This window comes from Triturus cristatus, chromosome 5_1, assembly GCF_964204655.1.
Source record: "Triturus cristatus chromosome 5_1, aTriCri1.1, whole genome shotgun sequence".
In the NCBI taxonomy this organism is placed as follows: domain Eukaryota; kingdom Metazoa; phylum Chordata; class Amphibia; order Caudata; family Salamandridae; genus Triturus; species Triturus cristatus.
In genome coordinates this window covers 226,484,182-226,505,342 of record NC_140587.1, presented here as the reverse complement: position 1 = coordinate 226,505,342, position 21,161 = coordinate 226,484,182, and the positions used below count along the sequence as shown (strand labels likewise).

Here is a 21,161-nt window from a genome sequence, read left to right as displayed (position 1 = left end):
CGGCAGTTTCTTGTTGGTGATCCCATAGTCTTCTCCCAGTTCTTTTGTTGGAGCGCCAGTCTCATTTCGCCTAAAAAATGTTGGTCTTGTATCCCTTTGGTCTACTTCTCCATCAATGGCCTTAGTAGATGTAAGCGATGACAAACTGCTTGTGTTTGTTGCCAAATCCAATGTCTCTTCTTGTTTAAATTTGTCATATTTTCTGGCGTATGTAAAGATGCGGCCCTCCGAGTAACTGGCATGCTGAAATGAAATGGAATAAAACTTGAATTGCATCACTGTATAACCGCTTCCTGACTCGTGAGTGCGCGAGGAAGCCCTGTGTGGGGAAAAGGATGAATATATATATATATATATGGATATATAGATATATATATATATATATATATTCACAGAAAAAACATAGGTTTCAGGGACTTTATAGTTAGAAATGAAATTAGCATTTAAAAAACCTTAGAAATTCACTGAAAAAACCACAGGTTACAGGGACGTTATAGTTAGTTGGACATTTCACTCGTTCAAAACCAGAGAAATTCGGCCGTTATAGTTAGTTGAGCTAACTATAACCTGCGCCCCCGCAATGCACTGCTGATTATGTCACATATTACATCATTCATGACATGGTCAGTGACATCACTGAAGACATCTAAAATTACTTCACTGATGACATCATCCAGTGACTGTGTGTATCTGTAAAGTTTAAATATGTTTTATATATATATATGCCAAGGTGTATTGAAGAATGAGTGGGTGTATAAGTGTCTGAATGGATAGTTTAGTAGGTGCGTGACTGACTGTATAAGTGAGTGATTAAACGTGTCTTACTGAATGCATGGCTTAGTGACTAAACTGTGTGAATGTCTGTATCAGTCTGTCAGTTGGTGTGTAAGCGGCTGCATAGGTTGGTGAGTAGCTACAAGAGTGTCTATATGGGTTATTGATTGGGTGTCTGAGTATCTGTATGGGTGTCTGAGTGTCTTTGTGGGTGGGTGGGGGGTGTGAGACTGTGCATAGATGTGTGATTCACTGGGTGTATGGGTTCAAGAGTGCATCTTTGAAGGGCTGTATGGGTGGGTGAGTGTGTGTATGGGTGTGTCGGTGAGTGAATGGATGTCTCAGTGATACATGTGTGAGTAGCTACATATGTGAAAGGCAGTATATGTGAGTGTTCTAGTATATAAATGACTATATGTGAGAGTGAGTGATTGTGAGAGTGGCTGTATGGATGAGTGTGTGATTGTATCAGTGATTGTATAAGAGAGTAAGTATGTCTTAGTATCTGTATGAATAAGTGAAGTGGTGTGTGTATAACGGTAAAGGTGAGTACATGGGAGTGTGATTGATTCTTTGCATGACTGACTAGGTGTGTGAGTAACTTTATGGATGAGTGGTGGTGTGTGAGTGTCTGTATAGGTGTATGAGGACATATGATAGTGCTGTATTGATGAGTGACTGCATGTATGAGTGACTGTATGGGTGAATGAGTGGAGTTGTGTGTAGACCTAGGAATCAGTGAGTGGGTATGTAGTAACTGGTATTGGTGTGTCTATGGTTTCGAAAATGGTAGTCTGTATTTTAGAGTGGGTATATCAAAGGTTATATTAGTGTGTGAAGAGGTGCTTCAGATTATCATACGGAGGATGTCATCAGTGATGTCATTTGAGATGTCATCAGTGATGTCACCAGTGATGTCATTGACCATGTCATGAATGATGTAATATGTGACATTATCAGCAGTGCATTGCACTGTGGGGGCGAGAGTTATAGTTAGCTCAACTAACTATAACGGACACATTTCTCTGGTTTTGTATGAGTGAAATGCCCAGCTGACTATAACGTCCCTGAAACCTGTGTTTTTTTTCAGTGAATCTCTAAGGTTTTTTAAATGCTTATTTCTAACTATAACGTCCCTGAAACCTATGTTTTTTTGCAGTGAATTTCAAAGGTTTTTTAAATACTAATTTCTAACTATAACGTCCCTGAAACCAAAGTTTTTTCAGTCAATTTCAAAGGTTTTTTAAATGCTAATTTCTAACTATTCATACAAAGGTAGGACATGTGCAGAAAGAGGAAAAAAGGTGCAGAAAGAAGCACAAGAAATGAAGAAAGAGGCAACAGAAGTCCAGAAAGACGAAGAAAGGTGCAGAAAGAAGCAAGAGATATGCAGAAAGAACCAACAGAGGTGCAGAAAGAGGTCTTGTCGCAAAGTCATCCTGTGGCCCCAACTTTTTGCTGACTGGTACTGGTGGTAACTGACTCTGACTAACCTGGCCTGGAGTCAGTGTTATGCTGAAAGACACTTAGAATACAGTGAAAACACCTACATACAGTAGGGTACACTATGGGTTGGGGTAGCCCTGTGATTGGCATGACCTCCCCTGTAAGGCCCTAGTACATAATAGGGAAGGGGGATTAAAACTACCTCTAAGTCAGAGTTGCAGAAAGAGGCAAGAGAAGTACAGAAAGAAGCAACAGAGGTGCCGAAAGAGGCAAGAGAGGTGCATAAAGAAGCAAGTGAAGTACAGAAAGAGGCAACAGAGGTGCAGAAAGAAGCAACATAGGTGTAGAAAGAAGCAAGAGAAGTGCAGAACGAGGCAAGTGAGGTGAAAAAAGAAGCAAAAGCAGTGCAGAATGAACCAACAGAGGTGCAGAAAGAGGCAAGAGGGGTGCAGAAAGAGGTAGGAGAGGTGCAAAAAGAAGGAAGAGAAGTACAGAAAGTAGCAACTGAGTTGCTGTAGGAGGCGCAAAGGGTACAGAAAAAGGCAAGAGAAGTGCAGAAAGAAGAAACAGAAGTACAGAAACAGGCAAGCGAGGTGCAGAAAGAGGCAGGAAAGGTGCAGAAAGAAGGAACAGGGGTGCGGAAAGAGGCAAGAGAGGAGCTGAAAGAGGGGAGAGAGGTTTAGAAAGAGGCAGGAGGAGTGCAGAAAGAAGCAAGTGAGGTGCTGAAAGAGGCAACAGAGGTGTAGAAAGAAGGAAGAGAAGTGAAGAAAGAGGCAAGTGAGGTGCAGAAAGAAGCAAGAGCAGTGCAGAAAGAACCAACAGAGGTTCAAAGAGGCAAGAGGGGTGCAGAAAGAGATGGAAGCAGTGCACAAAGAGGCAAGAGAAGTACAGAAAGAGACAGGAGGGTGCAGAATGAAGGAAGAGAAGAGCAGAAAGAAGCAACAAAGGTGCTGAAACAGACATGAAGAGTGCCTAATGAGACAAGAGAAGTGCAGAACGAAGCAGCAGAGTTGCAGAAATAGGCAATAGAGCTGCAGAAAGACGCAAGAGAGATGCAGAAAGAAGCAAGTGAGGTTCAGAAAGAGGCAAGAGAAGCGCAGAATGTGGCAAGTGAGGTGCAGACAGAGGCAATAGAGGTATAGAAAGATGCAAGATAAGTGAAGAAAGAGGCAGGAAAAGTGCAGAAAGAGGAACTTGAGGTTCAGAAAGAGGCAAGAGAGGTACAGAAAGAGGCTCGAGAAGTGCAGAAAGAGGCATCCCCCAACCAGTACTGTGCCAGGAGGCACATTTGCAGAGTGGTGGAGAAATGGGGGGACCTCTTAGCAATCCCACTGTGTGGGACTTACTGGAGGTAATAGGCGAGGGAGTCAGCCCCCAAGGATAACCTTTGGGGCCAACTACCCCTCCGATTACCTTCAGTAAATCTCACACAGCAGGATTGCTAAATTGTCATAGCAGGCCCCGCCCCCTTTCCCCACCACTCTGCAAACGCACTCCCTGGCACGCTCTTGGATTGGGATTAAAGTCCCCTTCGCTGATGGGGGACCTTAGAGGCCGACTAGCCTACCTGATACCTCCAGTATGCCCCAGATAGTGGGATTGCTGATAGGTGGACACAGGCCGTGCCCTCTTTGTCCACCATTCTACAAACGAGCCTCCTGGGGGTGCCTGCAGAACAACTAGCCCACCAGGTACCTCTAGTGCGCCCCACATAGGTATACTGCTGAGTGGTCCAAGGCCACGCCCCCTTTTTACACCACTCTGCAAACGCACCTCCTGGCGCCCTGTTGCTCAAGGGATGAAGTTGATTTGTGTTCTGAGGTCCTCAGGACACAAGAGGACCTCACTGCCCCACCAGCAGTGCTCCAAGAGGTGCGTTTGTAGAGTGGTGTAAAAAGGGGCGTGGTCCCAGACCAAATCTCAGCAATCCCACCGTCTGGGGTTACTGGAGTTACCTGTTGGGCTAGTTGGCCCCCAGGGACCCTCAGGAGTCTGGGGACTTCATCCCTCAAACAAGAGTGTGCCAGGATTATTACATTTTTGCCTTAGAACCGCAACATTCCATGAAAGTAAATCAAAGAACCCATTAACGGATATGTCCACTTGGTTAAGAGGAGGTAAGATATTGGTGGTCAGCAAGTTCAATAGAAATGCCTATATTGAGTTCTTTAACTTCAACACTAGATATAGCAGCGGTTAGAAAGCAAGGGACTGCTATAGATAATTGAGTGGGTCCATACTTTGGAGCTCTGTGGCTTGATATAAACTCTCTAAAGGGGACAGTCAATTGACACTCACCAAGTTGACTGATATAGGATCAACATTTGGTGGAGATACTTGGCTGCTGGCGTAGTCTAGAACTCTCTGGGACATTGGTTGACTCAGCTACTAGGGAGTCTCTGTGGGCAATAGGCTTATTATTGATGGTGAATTAACTAAAGCTTCCTTATTTCTGTGTAAGGGGCATATGGGTGTGGTCAACTTAAACTGTATTGGTGATCCATTTGGAGAAGCTGGCCTTAACTGCAGAAAAATCAAACCACCCACAAATTCCTGATTCTTCAGGGAATGTCTGACAGAATATCGACGGACAGAAAATCGACCTACAAAAATATCGACACAAAAATATCGATGACAAGAATATCGAGATCCTATCTACAACATGGTAAGTACAAAAATATCGAAAATAAAATATAGAATGTCAAAAATATCGTTATTTAAAATATAAAGTATTTTTTGTTAAAAAAAAATATGTAAAATAAACCAAATAATACTTATAAATAAAATAAACATAATTAAATATATGTTATAATGTTTAAAATTAATAATTAATATATATAATGTAATAAAACAATAAATAAACATATACATATAATATATAATATATATACTTACTTAATAATACATTTTAATAATTGTTTTAATAACTTATAACTTGTTAAAAATTATTATAAATTACAAATACATCATACACATAAAACAATAACATGAATAAAAATTAAATAATTATATATAACACATTAAAAAAATTACATTTAATTTGAATATTGTTAAAATTAATTATATATTGCATTAGCTAAAATAATACAAAAAATATTAAATAGCACCGACAATAAAACTACTACTCCAGCTCCAAAAAAAAACAGTAAAGAAAATGTTGGATAGCGTAGAGCTAAAAATTACTATTCCCACTCCAGAGAGTGCAACAGTAGGGAAAGTGTTGAATAGCGGAGGGGTAAAAATTACTATTCCAACTCCAGAGAGTGCAACAGTAGGGAAAGTGTTGGATAGCGTAGGGGTAAAAATTACTATTCCCACTCCAGAGAGTGCAACAGTAGGGAAAGTGTTGAATAGCGGAGGGGTAAAAATTACTATTCCAACTCCAGAGAGTGCAACAGTAGGGAAAGTGTTGGATAGCGTAGGGGTAAAAATTACTATTCCCACTCCAGAGAGTGCAACAGTAGGGAAAGTGTTGGATAGCGTAGGGGTAAAAATTACTATTCCCACTCCAGAGAGTGCAACAGTAGGGAAAGTGTTGGATAGCGTAGGGGTAAAAATTACTATTCCAACTCCACAGAGTGCAACAGTAGGGAAAGTGTTGGATAGCGTAGGGGTAAAAATTACTATTCCCACTCCAGAGAGTGCAACAGTAGGGAAAGTGTTGGATAGCGTAGGGGTAAAAATTACTATTCCCACTCCAGAGAGTGCAACAGTAGGGAAAGTGTTGGATAGTGTAGGGGTAAAAATTACTATTCTAACTCCAGAGAGTGCAACAGTAGGGAAAATGTTGGATAGCGAAGGGGAAAAAATTACTATTCCCACTCCAGAGAGTGCTACAGTAGGGAAAGTGTTGGATAGCGTAGGGTTACAAATTACTATTCCAACTCCAGAGAGTGCAACAGTAGGGAAAGTGTTGGATAGCGTAGGGGTACAAATTACTTTTCCAACTCCAGAGAGTGCAACAGTAGGGAAAGTGTTGGATAGCGTAAGGGTAAAAATTACTATTCCAACTCCAGAGAGTGCAACAGTAGGGAAAGTGTTGGATAGCGTAGGGATAAAAATTACTATTCCCACTCCAGAGAGTGCAACAGTAGGGAAAGTGTTGGATAGTGTAGGGGTAAAAATTACTATTCCAACTCCACAGAGTGCAACAGTAGGGAAAGTGTTGGATAGCGAAGGGGTAAAAATTACTATTCCAACTCCAAAGAGTGCAACAGAAGGGAAAGTGTTGGATAGCGTATGGATAACATTTACTATTCCAACTCCAGAGGGTGCAACAGTAGGGAAAGTGTTGGATAGCGTAGAAGTTAAAAATAACATAGTTATAAATAAAATAATTATTTAAAATAATTAGTGATTTAATTATTAAACAACTCAAAATTATTTACAAATACCAATAAATAATTATTACAAACATAACTACCAAAGAATAATTAATTAACAATACATTAATAATAAATACCAATAAATAATAATTAATAAATATTAATTACCAAATAATAAATATTAGACGATAAAATATTTTTCATAACCAAAAACATATGAATTATCAAAAAGTAAATACCAATTTAAATATATTTAACCATTTAAAAAAATATATACCGCAAAATAATAATTATGAAACATTAGTTACCAATTAAAAAATATTGAACTATTAAATATTTTTCATACGCCAAAATAATAAATATTACACATTCATTACCAATTAATAATTACTTATTAATATATTAATTAGAAACATCAATGCATAATATTTAATTATATTTAATTCACAATTAATGATTAATCAACAATTAATTATTGTTCATAGCCAAAATATTATAATTTAAAATATTTACCAATTAATAATTATTGTCCAATTAATTAATTATCAATACCCAACAACTAATTTAATAATTACTTAATTAGATTTCAATTACTTCCAACACTATTCCCCTATAAACGCACGACACACTCCACTAATAAAATAATACACTTAACATAATTATCAATTAATCAACTAATTAAAACGAATTGCCAATTAATAAAAATTAATTACCAATTAATACTTAATTAACAATAATATAATTATCAATACCAATAAATGATAATAAATGATTAATTAATTACAATTAAATTACTTCCCACCCTATTCCCCTATAAACCCACAACCCGCTACGGAACTTAAGCGCAAAAATGTATTAAAATCAATTTATAATTCCTAAAAATGTATAATTAATTCCATATAATTAAATTACTTCCCACCCTATTCCCCTATAAACCCACAACCCGCTACAGAACTTAAACGCAAAAAATAATTAAAATTAATTTATAATTCCTAAAAATGTATAATTAATTCCATATAATTAAATTACTTCCCACCCTATTCCCCTATAAACCCACAACCCGCTACAGTACTAAAACACAAAATTGACTTAAAAAACCATTATTAACATATAAAAATTGTATACATATATGTTAAAACCAGTAGAACACTTAACTAAACACATATAACACATACATATTAAATACATAATAAAATACATAACAATAATATAAATATCGATATTAGTAACATCAATATTAGTAAAATCGATATATTTGATGTCGATATTACTAACTTCGATATTACTAACATCGATATTAAAATACTTACCTTAGGATCGATATTCTGTCCATAGATATTATTGACATCGATATTCTGTCCCTTCGATATTTAAAACTCGATATTTGTGTAGGTAGATATTTTAGTTTCGATATTTTGGCTGCTCACCTCTTCAGGAACAGCTTGATAATGTTGTAGTTTTCAGGGGCTCTAGATATCCGTTGAGGGTGCACAATATCTGATCGAACAATCGATAGACATTGACATGCGTACCAATTTCAATGTATAACTTTGGTTACCAGCGTTTCACCATCCTTGCTCTTGAGCTTCTTATTAGTTTGGGGATGTTTATTATAAATACTATTACTCCTGTTATTTGTAAGAAATCTACTTGTAGTGTTCACTAAGGTATTGGTACGATCTAAGGTGTCAGCTTGCTAGAGAGACAGATTCTCAAGAGTGGGTTATCTCTAATGTCCCTCTAGGTGGGTGGCTAAAACAAAGATGTTGTGATGGAGAAGGGGCAAAGTTCAATAGTTTGATGTCACCCTTAAAACTCACTTTAGTAATATGATCAGTGTCATTCCCACTAGTATTCTAGTTACTTGGTGGCCAAGCACATGTTCTCAAGTAATTCGGTTGTTCAAATTACATAAGGGAGGATGGGTCTCTTTGGCGGTCATCAAAGAACTAGTGTCTCTCAGTCCCTTATCTTTACCTATAGCTTTATTACACGACTCTATGTGTTCTGTAATTGTCGCCCCTAAGTCACCTTTCACACCACCCACAGGCCCCCTAAATACAGCAATACATTTCTTACCAGCCCTTACATTTCTATAATCTCTTTTGTGAGGGAATCGATCTTCAAGCTTAATTCCTCTAAGGATGGTTCTGTCTTGTGTATACTTTTCTGAATTTCAATCTCTTCTGATGTTTCGCAACATGTGAGGGATGCCAAGGGAGAGAACCTGTTCACACATGGAATAGAATGTTCCACTTCAGCCACTACAGTGGTAATTGAATTAGCCAATATTATTGTCTTTATAAGTGACGCCACTGCTGCTGCGTACAAGGTCTAGGTGCTTGCTGGAGGTATTAATTACTTCTCCTATACAATTAACAAAATAAAAATGTAAAAGTAAAAGTGTTAATGCACAAATACACAATTGCAAAAATAAAATATAAACTAGATCGGCAAGAGTTTAAAAACACAGAATCAATGCATGAACAAATTAAACATAAGAAAGGGAGTACGCTTTGATAAAACAAAACCCCTAGAGTTTCTAAGTTACAAGTTAGCCAGATTCCAACTCGAAATTAATAAATCAGGATGTCGAATAAATCGTGGCTAGGTCTGGTTGCAAAACTTACCGCAGCAATCAAATCAAATAGACATGGACAAGCTGGAAAAAGAATGAAGGCATCAAAGCGATTCCACGTGATTGCACACATACACAGACAGGGCAAAACAAACTAAGTTAGAACAGAGACATTTTAGAACACGAGAACAAAATAAATGAACTCAGTCTCTGATGAATGTAATAGGGTCCCTAAAGTAGCATTACAAATTAATCAAAGTCCAACTCCAAGTTGATGTCTGTTAATGAAACGCAGCTCAGTCTGGATGCGAATCCTCCCAGAATAATCAAAATAAATTAATGTGAACGCTGCAAAGTCTACTGTTTAAAAGCAATTAGGGCATCCGAGTGATTCCTCGTGTTGCAAATATAAAACAAGTATTACAATTAATTATATTTTAAGCCTATAAGACTATAGCTTATACCTAACAGTCGTTAACAACTGAAGTACAGGTGGTTCGTGGGGCAATCGAAAGAAACAAGATAAGGGGGGGGTTATGATTTAAGTCACAACTAATGCTGCCCATTGATGCTTGAGAACCAATATTATGTCAAGGATGCTTGGTAGGGCTAACTTTGAACTCTGTGAGCTTTGACATACAATAAGGTCTCTCATCTAGGTCCATTGTACTGTTACTGATACAGTTACCCAGATCTATTGAGACTATGGTACCTTAAAGGAACTCTGCAACAAAGTAGTTGTGTGGTTGTGCACAAGTAGGGTTTAAGTATAAAAAGCTCTCATCATGAGGATCCAGGATTTAGTTGAAGGGATACTTGAGTGCCTGAATCTCTGATTCTGGTTGGTTTCCCTGCACCTAAATCCAGAGATTACAAGTTATGTCCGCCTACAAAGAGAAATAACAAGAGAACACAGGAATACATTGTGCAAATCTGTATGTTTTTCCACTTCTGGGGGACATAACGTGTCTAAATATGCACGTTTACCTCCTTTAAGAGGCCCATTCTGCAATTGGCATGCCATGGGGTCGGGTGTTGTAATAAGGGCAGATTTGATGAGTGGAAAGCATTTTCTGCTGCCCTCATGCAGAGTTAGGTGAAGACGAGCTGGGCAAAGTAGCTGCTTTCCACTAAAAAGCCCAGGTGCAATGTCTCCAGGCCTGGCAAAATGAAAGTCCGGAGTTGGGAGACCTGGTAATTTCCCCCAGGGTACACCACTCTGGGCCACTTGTAATGGGGACCAAAAGAAATGATAGGGTGTAGTAGTCATACAAAATCATGTTTAGAATAATAAACTCTGTTTCTGTCGGTTGGATACTAGTGCATGGATTTTTGGGGGCTTATCTCCACCACACGTTGGAAAACATCAACAACAACATCAACAAGCATTTGCAATGCAATAGGTCTCGCGTTTACGCGAGTTTAAGCTATTGAAATTGTAAATGACATTGCCTTTTATTTATGATTTTAAAACAAAAACAAAAATAAAAGGCATTGTTATTTACAATGTCAATAGCTCAGACTCACGTAAATGCAAAACCAATTGCATTGCAAATGCTTGTTTGCTAAGACCTCTTTGTTGTCTGTTGTGAGGAGCCGAGTCTTAGTTTATTTTCTTTCGAAGTCACATAGCTCAGTGGGTTAGCTGCATGTTGTTGAGATCTGCCTTCATATGGTGCCGATCACAATCCGGCAAAAAATTCTCCCGTGCGACTCGTATCGGGTCTTTTTACCGTACGAATCGTACAAGTGCCGTACGAACTGGCAATCACGATTCGCATGGTAAAAAGTCCATACGAACCGCACTGGGAATATTTCCCCACACGTCCTCGGGTCGGAAAATGTGTCCGACACGTCCTCGGACGATTTACCTTACAAACGTGAAAAGCCAAGTCCGACCGAGGAATCACGATCCATCCCGTGCGTCCGAGCGTACAACCGTATGGAAAAAACACCGTCCGCACCGAACACCTATAGCAACCATGGAGACATGTGCCCGCATACGCGCCCAACACTCCCCCCAGCCCCCGTACGTCCGACACGTACCCCCCGTGTATGTACACCCCCACCCGTCTAGGTACACCCCAGTACGTTCCAGTCGTACCCCCACCCCAGTACGTGTCGTACCACCGTCAATGTACACCCCCCACCCCTGTACGTGTCGTACCACCGTCAATGTACACCCCCCCACCCCAGTACGTGTCGTACCCCCCGTGTACCTACACCCAAGTACGTTCCAGTCGTACCCCCACCCCTGGACGTGTCGTACCACCGTGAACCTACACCCCAGTACGTTCGAGTCGTACCCCCACCCCAGGACGTGTCGTACCACCGTCAATGTACACCCCCCCACCCCAGTACGTGTCGTACCACCGTCAATGTACACCCCCCACCCCTGTACGTGTCGTACCCCCCGTGTACCCACACCCCAGTACGTTCGAGTCGTACCCCCACCCCAGGACGTGTCGTACCACCGTCAATGTACACCCCCCACCCCTGTACGTGTCGTACCCCCCGTGTACCCACACCCCAGTACGTTCCAGTCGTACCCCCACCCCTGGACATGTCGTACCACCGTGAACCTACACCCCAGTACGTTCCAGTCGTACCCCCACCCCAGTACGTGTCGTACCACCGTCAATGTACACCCCCCCACCCCAGTACGTGTCGTACCACCGTCAATGTACACCCCCCCACCCCTGTACGTGTCGTACCACCGTCAATGTACACCCCCCCACCCCAGTACGTGTCGTACCCCCCGTGTACCTACACCCAAGTACGTTCCAGTCGTACCCCCACCCCTGGACGTGTCGTACCCCCCGTGTACCTACACCCAAGTACGTTCCAGTCGTACCCCCACCCCAGTACGTGTCGTACCACCGTCAATGTACACCCCCCCACCCCAGTACGTGTCGTACCCCCCGTGTACCTACACCCAAGTACGTTCCAGTCGTACCCCCACCCCTGGACGTGTCGTACCACCGTGAACCTACACCCCAGTACGTTCCAGTCGTACCCCCACCCCAGGACGTGTCGTACCACCGTCAATGTACACCCCCCCACCCCAGTACGTGTCGTACCACCGTCAATGTACACCCCCCACCCCTGTACGTGTCGTACCCCCCGTGTACCCACACCCCAGTACGTTCGAGTCGTACCCCCACCCCAGGACGTGTCGTACCACCGTCAATGTACACCCCCCACCCCTGTACGTGTCGTACCCCCCGTGTACCCACACCCCAGTACGTTCGAGTCGTACCCCCACCCCAGGACGTGTCGTACCACCGTCAATGTACACCCCCCACCCCTGTACGTGTCGTACCCCCCGTGTACCCACACCCCAGTACGTTCCAGTCGTACCCCCACCCCTGGACGTTCCTGGCGCACCCCCAACACAACCTCCTAAGTACGGAGCGCACCCCATGCCCCAACATCACAACCGCATGTACGAGTCTTACAAAGCCACACACAAGGACAAAATCGTACAACCAAATGGCCCATGTACACACCGTACACACGCTCAAAACGCACGTACACAACCAGGACACAATAAAACAACACAAGAATACACCAGTCGAAAGGCACACAGCCACTAAACATGGCCAACAACCACTTAAATAACACAATCACTGACCTGCAACTGCCAAAAACAAACAGAGGCCCAATACACCACCACTCCTTATAACACACCCACCCAAAATTCAAAAACTGCCACACCCACCCATGGACCAATAAAAAGGGCCCACACACACAAACCATGAGCCTTTTCAACAGACTCACTGCTGCCAGACACCACAGAACCAGACTACAAGCTACACCACACCTTACACTTGCACACCTTCAAACGACCACCCTCACAAACACCCTCTCATCACATTCACACACACACACAACCATCCACACCCCCCCCCAACATCCACACCCCCCCCCACACCCACACCATCCCCACCCACACCCCTCACCATGCCCACTACCAAGAATCCAAAGTTCAGTCACCGAGAGTTGGAGGTCCTTGTTGATCAAATCCTCAGAGTCGAGCCACAGATCTTTGGAACATTGGTCAGAAGCACCAGCCAGGCAGCCAAAACAGCCATGTGGCAGACCATCGTCGATGCTGTGAATGCTGTTGCGGACACCAGGAGGACCAAGCAGGATTGCCAGAACAGGTGGTACGATCTGCGGAGGAGGGTCAGAGCCAAGAGGCAGGAGGAACACGACCAGGCCAACGCCACCGGAGGAGGGCCCTCCCGCAGAGCCGTACAGTACCATCCCTGGGAGGAGAGGGTGATGGCCATACTGCCGGTGGAGGCAGTTGAAGGAGTAGAAGGACTCCGAGACCCGGGTGAGTACACAAACAACGCACCTCACATGGGGGGAACTGCAACCACAACCAAAATTAATAACAGGCACGCAACCACCACAAGCCATCGCATTACTCAACCACACTCCATGATCAGGCACATGCCACTGCTGCCACCATGCCCCATGCACCCAGCTGGACAATGTCAAGTCACAGGCCACAGAAGACAACAACACATGAGACGGTAACCCGGATGGCGGGAGGCTGGGCACCAAGAATCACATAGTGCGACTCCAAAGCAGACAACAATGCCCTCTGCCCATATGGCCTAGGTCACAGCCAGACAAACACTGTGTCCCAACACAGGAATGACTTGCCAGCAAATGGCGGACGCCTTGCATCAACACATGGGGGTGAAGGCACTGTTTTGCACATGCCAGCAGCTAATGAACAGCCAACAGTGTGAAAGAGTGGCAGCACACACCACCACAGCAGCAGCGCACAGACACACAGCAGACAAAATGGGTGCCTGGAGATCAGAAACAAACTCACATCAACAGGCCAAGGGCCACTCAAAGATCTGCTAACAGTGTGTGCCCAGGAAGCTGGGCCAAGGTGACAGAGGGTGACACACGGAGGGAGGGAGAGGGGGACACAGAGGGAGGGAGAGGGGACAGAGAGGGAGGGAGAGGGGGACTGAGAGGGAGGGAGACGGACAGAGGGAGGAGGTTGACACACGGAGGGAGGGAGAGGGGGACACAGAGGGAGGGAGAGGGGGACAGAGAGGGAGGGAGAGGGGGACTGAGAGGGAGGGAGACGGACAGAGGGAGGAGGCTGACACACGGAGGGAGGGAGAGGGGGACACAGAGGGAGGGAGAGGGGGACAGAGAGGGAGGGAGAGGGGGACTGAGAGGGAGGGAGACGGACAGAGGGAGGAGGCTGACACACAGAGGGAGGGAGAGGGGGACAGAGAGGGAGGGAGAGGGGGACAGAGAGAGAGGGAGACACAGGAAGATGGACAGAGGGAGGAGGCTGACACACAGAGGGAGGGAGAGGGGGACAGAGAGGGAGGGAGAGGGGGACAGAGAAGGAGGGAGACACAGGGAGAGCAAATCAGTCCTTTGGTGTGTGGGAATGTCTGCCCGTCAGCAGGTGGACTGCGTGCATGTAGACAAGGGTGGCCAGTGCCAGAACCCCCCCTCTTCATCATGGCAAAACGCAGGGCCATGTTACAACCTGTACACGAGCACAAGGACAGCCACCTGCATCATATGAGTGTGTGGATCCACTCCATGTGCACATGTACAGTGCTACAAGGAAGGCGCAAATGCATAGCTCGGCACACATGCACACTCCACTGCTGACTGCAGTCACACTTGACGCAGCAAGTAAGACTGTGCCACACATAGTTAAAGGGGCCAAATTGGTGCCCAAGGGACACACACATGCACAAGTGCACTGTGAGTGGAATGCAAGACAGATCCTAATTCCAAGAGGAAATGTGCCAACTTTGTAACGGATGAAACATGGATGTTGCATGGATCAAACTTAACATTGTCTCTCTCACACACAGGTCAACGTCGTGCTGCACCCCCCAACACTGGGGGGGAACACTCACAGGACCCGGATCTGCAGGAGACCGATCCCACCGGCAGCGACCACTCTCACCACTCTGCGGACGACCCCGACCGACCTGGCCCCTCTGGTGTCCAACCACCTGCAGCACCTGCATCAGGTACAACCGTGCCAACCCCCACCCCCACTCCTGCCACATCCCAGGAGACACCCATGATCCCTGCCCCAACACCACAATGCAGCCAGGCTCGCCAGGAGGGACACGGTGTCCCGGGCACCCAGGAGGAGGCAGGCGACAACGCCAATGCCACCCCTCAGGGGTCCCGGAGACCCCATGTGCCCACAAGTGCAGGCCAGACGCAAGTGGGCAGGGGTGGTGGGAGTGGAGAACGGCGGAGGCGCGAGCCTGACCAGTTGGCTGGGGATCCGGTATTTTCCCATGTCCGTAACATCCTGGACTCATACCGGCAGGACACCACGGGCATGGCCCAGGTTGTGTCCGTCCTCGAGGGGATCAAGGTCCAGCAGGCCCAGCAACATGCGGAGCTAATAGCCTGTCTACAGCTACACCAACGGAGGATGGAGGACAGACAGGCTCAGCAAGTGACGGCGTCCCAGGGGATTCACGCTGAACTCCGTCGGATGGCCGACACCATGGCCGACCCTCCCTGTGCCAGAAGGCGGAGAACATCACCACCCACAGGGAGGGATCATGAGGAGGAGGAGGAAACATCCGACGGAGCATCCCAGACGTCGTCACGGCCTGCTGCTGAGGTTCCCCGCAGGAAGCCGGGTCGTCCACGGAAAGGACCGTGAGGGTGGCTGCTACATCACCATCTCCCAGGACACCTGGCCTGGCACCTGGCCCACTGGAGCAACAGCATCACAGCATCAAGAGACATTCCCTGCCACATGGCCCTGCTGGTCACTGGCTGACCAATGTTGACAAAGACTGTGGCATGGACTCTGAGGATTTCCAATGGCAAGGACACCAACTCCCCTACTGAACTTTGGATTCCCTAATCCCGGAAAGGCTCTCACTTGGCCCCCCCCCCCAATAATAAATCACACTATTAAGAGTAGATGCCTGCTGGTAGCATTATTACCTAACATGTGTCTTGTACAGTCTAAACATGCCTGAGTCATCTGTTCACTTCAACCATCCACACCCTGGGGCCTGAGTCTGGCACAGGACACATGGGTCACAGTTTTCTAGGCAAGACAGACATGGAGCACCATACACACCCGTGATGGTCAGAACCAGCTGAGGGGGTGGCCGAACAACCGTGCTGACAGACACATTGATTACAGCAACAGTCATGCGCAGAGGTCAGGGATCCTGGCCCATGTCCTGGGGGGCACCCAGGTACGTGTAGACAGGTGGCAGAACCATGTCCTGCAAGCTTGAGTCCGGTGGATGCAGAGAATGGGGTCATGGACAACGTTGGATGCATGGGGATGGCACATGTCACAATACCCACACAGTCATGGACATCATGCCCATTACACAGTCTCAGCACACACACACAGCTTGCATCTTGCCACTCGACACATTGACACATAGCCACAATCAGGGAATACCATGCCAGACATGCAGGATGCACCGTGCCAACACACCAGCATTGACTGAGAAGAGGCACCTTGGAGGCATAGGGACACCTTTAATAGTCATGTGTTTGGGATTGCAGAGGCAACTTGAAGTACACATGAACACATCATGTGGAGTAACATGTGGCTCCAACACTGGCACCCCCCTTCTGCAGCACAAATGCGTGATAGCCATGGAACTGGCACACAAGTGTCGGATAACAGCTAAATACCCACAGCTGCTCACGGAGAGACTGCCATACACCATACATCCGCTGATGTGGAAGTCCCACGCCATGTCAAGACAATGTTAACCGTATGTGTCCGAGGGCAGTGTCACACACATTGATGCCTTCATCACAATCCACTATCCCATCACTGATGACTGACAACCAGGCAGCCCATCTATTCAGGTGTACCCAGCTGCATGTCGTGTCCCATGGGGATGCCACATGTCTGCAGAGGACCCAAACCCCGACCGGGGCAGTGTGCACACATCGTGAACAACTGCCACACCCAATACACCCCAGATGCATCCCTTACCCCATGGAGACTTCCAAACGTGTCCGTGCCTGTAACGCTGAGTCAGCCCACGATGCCATGTCCATGAGGAATATCAGTGCCACAACAATGCAACCAGCAAACGGCATGCGCAGGTACCTGGGGAAGAGAGACACACAAGAAGTCAGCCACAAGAAGCACAGCCACTTGCATGTGCATTCACTCGACACATGTATGTATGACAACATGCTAGGTCACAATTATGCCTGGGGAAATACTACCATCACTGCCACCATCACTCCAGTGACACACCCACACACACCTCTGACCCACGTGCCATACATGCAGGTGGAGACACACATCACAACGCATGCCACACGGGGACCAATGCGTGCACACTCAGACCCTGGTACTCACCACTAAGCAAAGAAGTCGCGTATGAGCCGAGTCCGGATGTCCTCTTGCGGCTCCACATCCTCCACATCACTAGCCCCATTGCCAAGCCCTTCGTCCTCCACGGGTGGATGGTCCTCGTCATCTTGATCCAGGATGAGTGGCACAGCTCTCTCAACTGCCATGTTGTGCAGCATGCAGCAGACCATGAAGATTTTGCAGACCTTCGCCGGGGCATAAGGGAGTGCACCGCCGGTCTTGTGGAGGCACCGAAATCGGCTCTTCAGCATGCCAAACGTCCTCTCTATCACTCGCCTTGTCCGGCCATGGGCGGTGTTGTAGCGGAGCTGGGCCGGCGTGATGGGGTTGCGGAGAGGTGTCAGCAGCCAAGGCATGTTGGGATAGCCAGCGTCCCCTAAATGGAAAGCACATGGATATCGTTAGAACTGGCGAAGCGGTAGTGCTGCTCGGCCAAACAGAATACAGGTCAGACAGACTGTACCCACCAACAACACATGCCCGTTCGTTGCGCAGCTGCATCATCATATCAGGCATCCCGCTACGCCTCATGATGTAGGCATCGTGTGCTGATCCTGGAAAACGAGCACAGACATGCGAAATCACCATGTTGGACAGACACACCACAAGGGCATTGATGGAGTGGTAGTGCTTCCGATTGCGGTACGCCACCTCCCGTGCGTGTGGTGGTACCAAACCTACATGTGTCCCATCTATGGACCCAATGACATGGGGCATCCCTCCCAGGGCATAGAAACCACGCTTGACCTCAGTCATCTGTTCAGGGGTTGGGAACTTGATGAAGTCATCCAGGTGAATCAACATGGCCTCCAAGAAATCATGCAGCACACCGCTGAACATGCTCTGGGACATGCCACCAACATGAGCTATGGTATATTGGAAGGTACCCGTGGCAAGGAAATGTAGGGCAGCCATTACCTTCAGCTGGGGTGTCAGTGCCGTAGGATACCTGTGCTGCGGTTGCAGGTGTGGTGCCAGTCTCGCCGTCAGCTCCAGAATCAACGGTTGGGTGAAGCGGTAGAGCCGGATCGTGTCATTCTCCTGCATGGTGGCCAAGTCTGGAATTCTTCGGGCAACAGGAGGCGCTCTGCAGTAATTTGGAAGTGACAAGGAAGAGTGAGTGCACTACGAGAACAACTCATGTCTACTGAGCACATGTAAATCTGGCAATACACACATGCCACATAGGGAGTCAGGCATGTGCTACATGCCCAGGACACGTATGGATGCAAGGTGACGCTCCTTCCAAGACCCAGCTACACACGGTGATTGAGAACCTCCCCATGCCACGCCATGAAAATAGCTGTGTCCCAGTGCAAGTGCACTGCCCGACGCAAGACAGGAGTGACATACACCCACACATCAGCAGAAGTGTGATGCTGATTGCAGAGACTGGCAGCGGAACACTTGAGCCACAGGTCACATGACATTACACTAGTCCAGCCCACACACCTTGCCATGAAGGTGCACATGTCATGACTCCCCACACATTCCTTGTGAGTTTGCTGACATGGCCTTGTCACGCTACTCCGTGTCCCTTGCATACATGTGCACCTCACATCCGGTAACACATGTGGCATGGTGTTGGGAACAGTGTGCAATGACAATCTACACACAGCCACATGTTGGTTGCTGCAACGGCTGCAGCTTTTGAGGGTGCTACAACATCAACCCGATGTAACTCCCGGACACATATATGGCATAGTCACATTGTGCACTGTGGGTGGTGATGAGTCATGTGTCATGACCCCTGTACCGGGCATCATGGGACACTTCCGTGTGTTGGTGTCCGTGCCATGCCAGTGACGCTCACCCCAAGTGCGCAGTCCCACATGCACACATGTCAAAGGAGTCAAGGGCATGCCTGGCACACATTGCACCCTCACACAGTACACATGTACACATCTCATCATACATCTGGTGCCTTCTCCACTCAGGAGGCATGTTCCACATCACAGCCTGTGACACCTGTGCCCCACACATGTGGTAATGCACAGACGATGCCTTGGTGTCCATTCCTGGACAAGTATGTCCATCCATGGACAAGTATGTCCGCCCTATTCAGACATGTGTGTCGCCTATCACCACAGTGATGTGTAAAATCCGCCGTACTGCTGCTGAGAGGGCCTGTGCATGTTCCCAAATCACTGTGGGAGTGCTGCCGTATGTGTACCCATCGTGATGGGGAGCGTAGATGCGAGTGTACGGTCCGTACCACTACGGGTACGCATACGCGTGCAGACCCATAGTGATAGAGAGCGTAGATGCGAGTGTACGGCCCTATCACTATGGGTCTGCACGCGTATGCGTACCCGTAGTGGTACGGACCGTACACTCGCATCTACGCTCACTATCACTATGGGTCTGCACGCGTATGCGTACCCGTAGTGGTACGGACCGTACACTCGCATCTACGCTCACTATCACTATGGGTCTGCACGCGTATGCGTACCCGTAGTGGTACGGACCGTACACTCGCATCTACGCTCACTATCACTATGGGTCTGCACGCGTATGCGTACCCGTAGTGGTACGGACCGTACACTCGCATCTACGCTCACTATCACTATTGGTCTGCACGCGTATGCGTACCCGTAGTGGTACGGACCGTACACTCGCATCTACGCTCACTATCACTATGGGTCTGCACGCGTATGCGTACCCGTAGTGGTACGGACCGTACACTCGCATCTACGCTCACTATCACTATGGGTCTGCACGCGTATGCGTACCCGTAGTGGTACGGACCGTACACTCGCATCTACGCTCACTATCACTATGGGTCTGCACGCGTATGCGTACCCGTAGTGGTACGGACCGTACACTCGCATCTACGCTCACTATCACTATGGGTCTGCACGCGTATGCGTACCCGTAGTGATAGTGAGCGTAGATGCGAGTGTTCGGTCCGTACCACTACGGGTACGCATACGCGTGCAGACCAAAAGTGATGGAGAGCGTAGGCATGCATGTACGGGCCGTTGCCATGCATTTGGGGTGCCCTAGGGCCCCCACACGCACCGTACCTGTGTGTGATGCTCCAAATTACATAGGGGACAAGTATTAAGGCCTACATGCATGCTGGTTGTCATGGAGACCAAGTTCAAAATTCGAAATTGTTCTGGAAGGTGCACAGCAGAAGTCAGTTGGGATTTGTCTACTTTGTTGCAATGTGTTTGTGGGGCTGACATCATGCAGGAGAATGAAACCGATAGAGAACACACAGACTGCTAGGTTTGAAGGGATTGGTGGACACATAGGATGCAAATGTGAGTGACCAATCTCTCTGTACTCCTGTGCATGAGACTGGGCAGAAGGGCACATATAAGGCAGCCAGGTCCCATGAGGGAGCACTTGCCTGCACATCTTTGCATTCGTCGACCCAGCTGCTGCTACTGATTCCCTGGAACCATGTCAAGGGCTGTGGAGAGGACACAGCCATTCACCCTGGAGGAGAACATGGCTCTGCTGGATGTGATCCTCCCACAGTACTCCATGCTGTATGGGCGACCAGGTTATCAGGTGAGTGCATAGGCCACTGCCACAGACTGTCCCTATGTGGTGACTGTGACTTCTGCCATTGCGTCCAGGTGTAACACACATGCCATGTACTGTCGGGGGGGTCCCAGGGGGGGGGGTGCCT

General features: G+C 46.9%; 1 protein-coding gene across 2 annotated transcripts in view; it reads right to left on the bottom strand.

The window, feature by feature from the left end:
• Nucleotides 1-21,161, bottom strand: part of FAM135B (family with sequence similarity 135 member B) — a 1,149,009-nt gene that overhangs the window by 767,171 nt on the left and 360,677 nt on the right. The window lies entirely within an intron of this gene.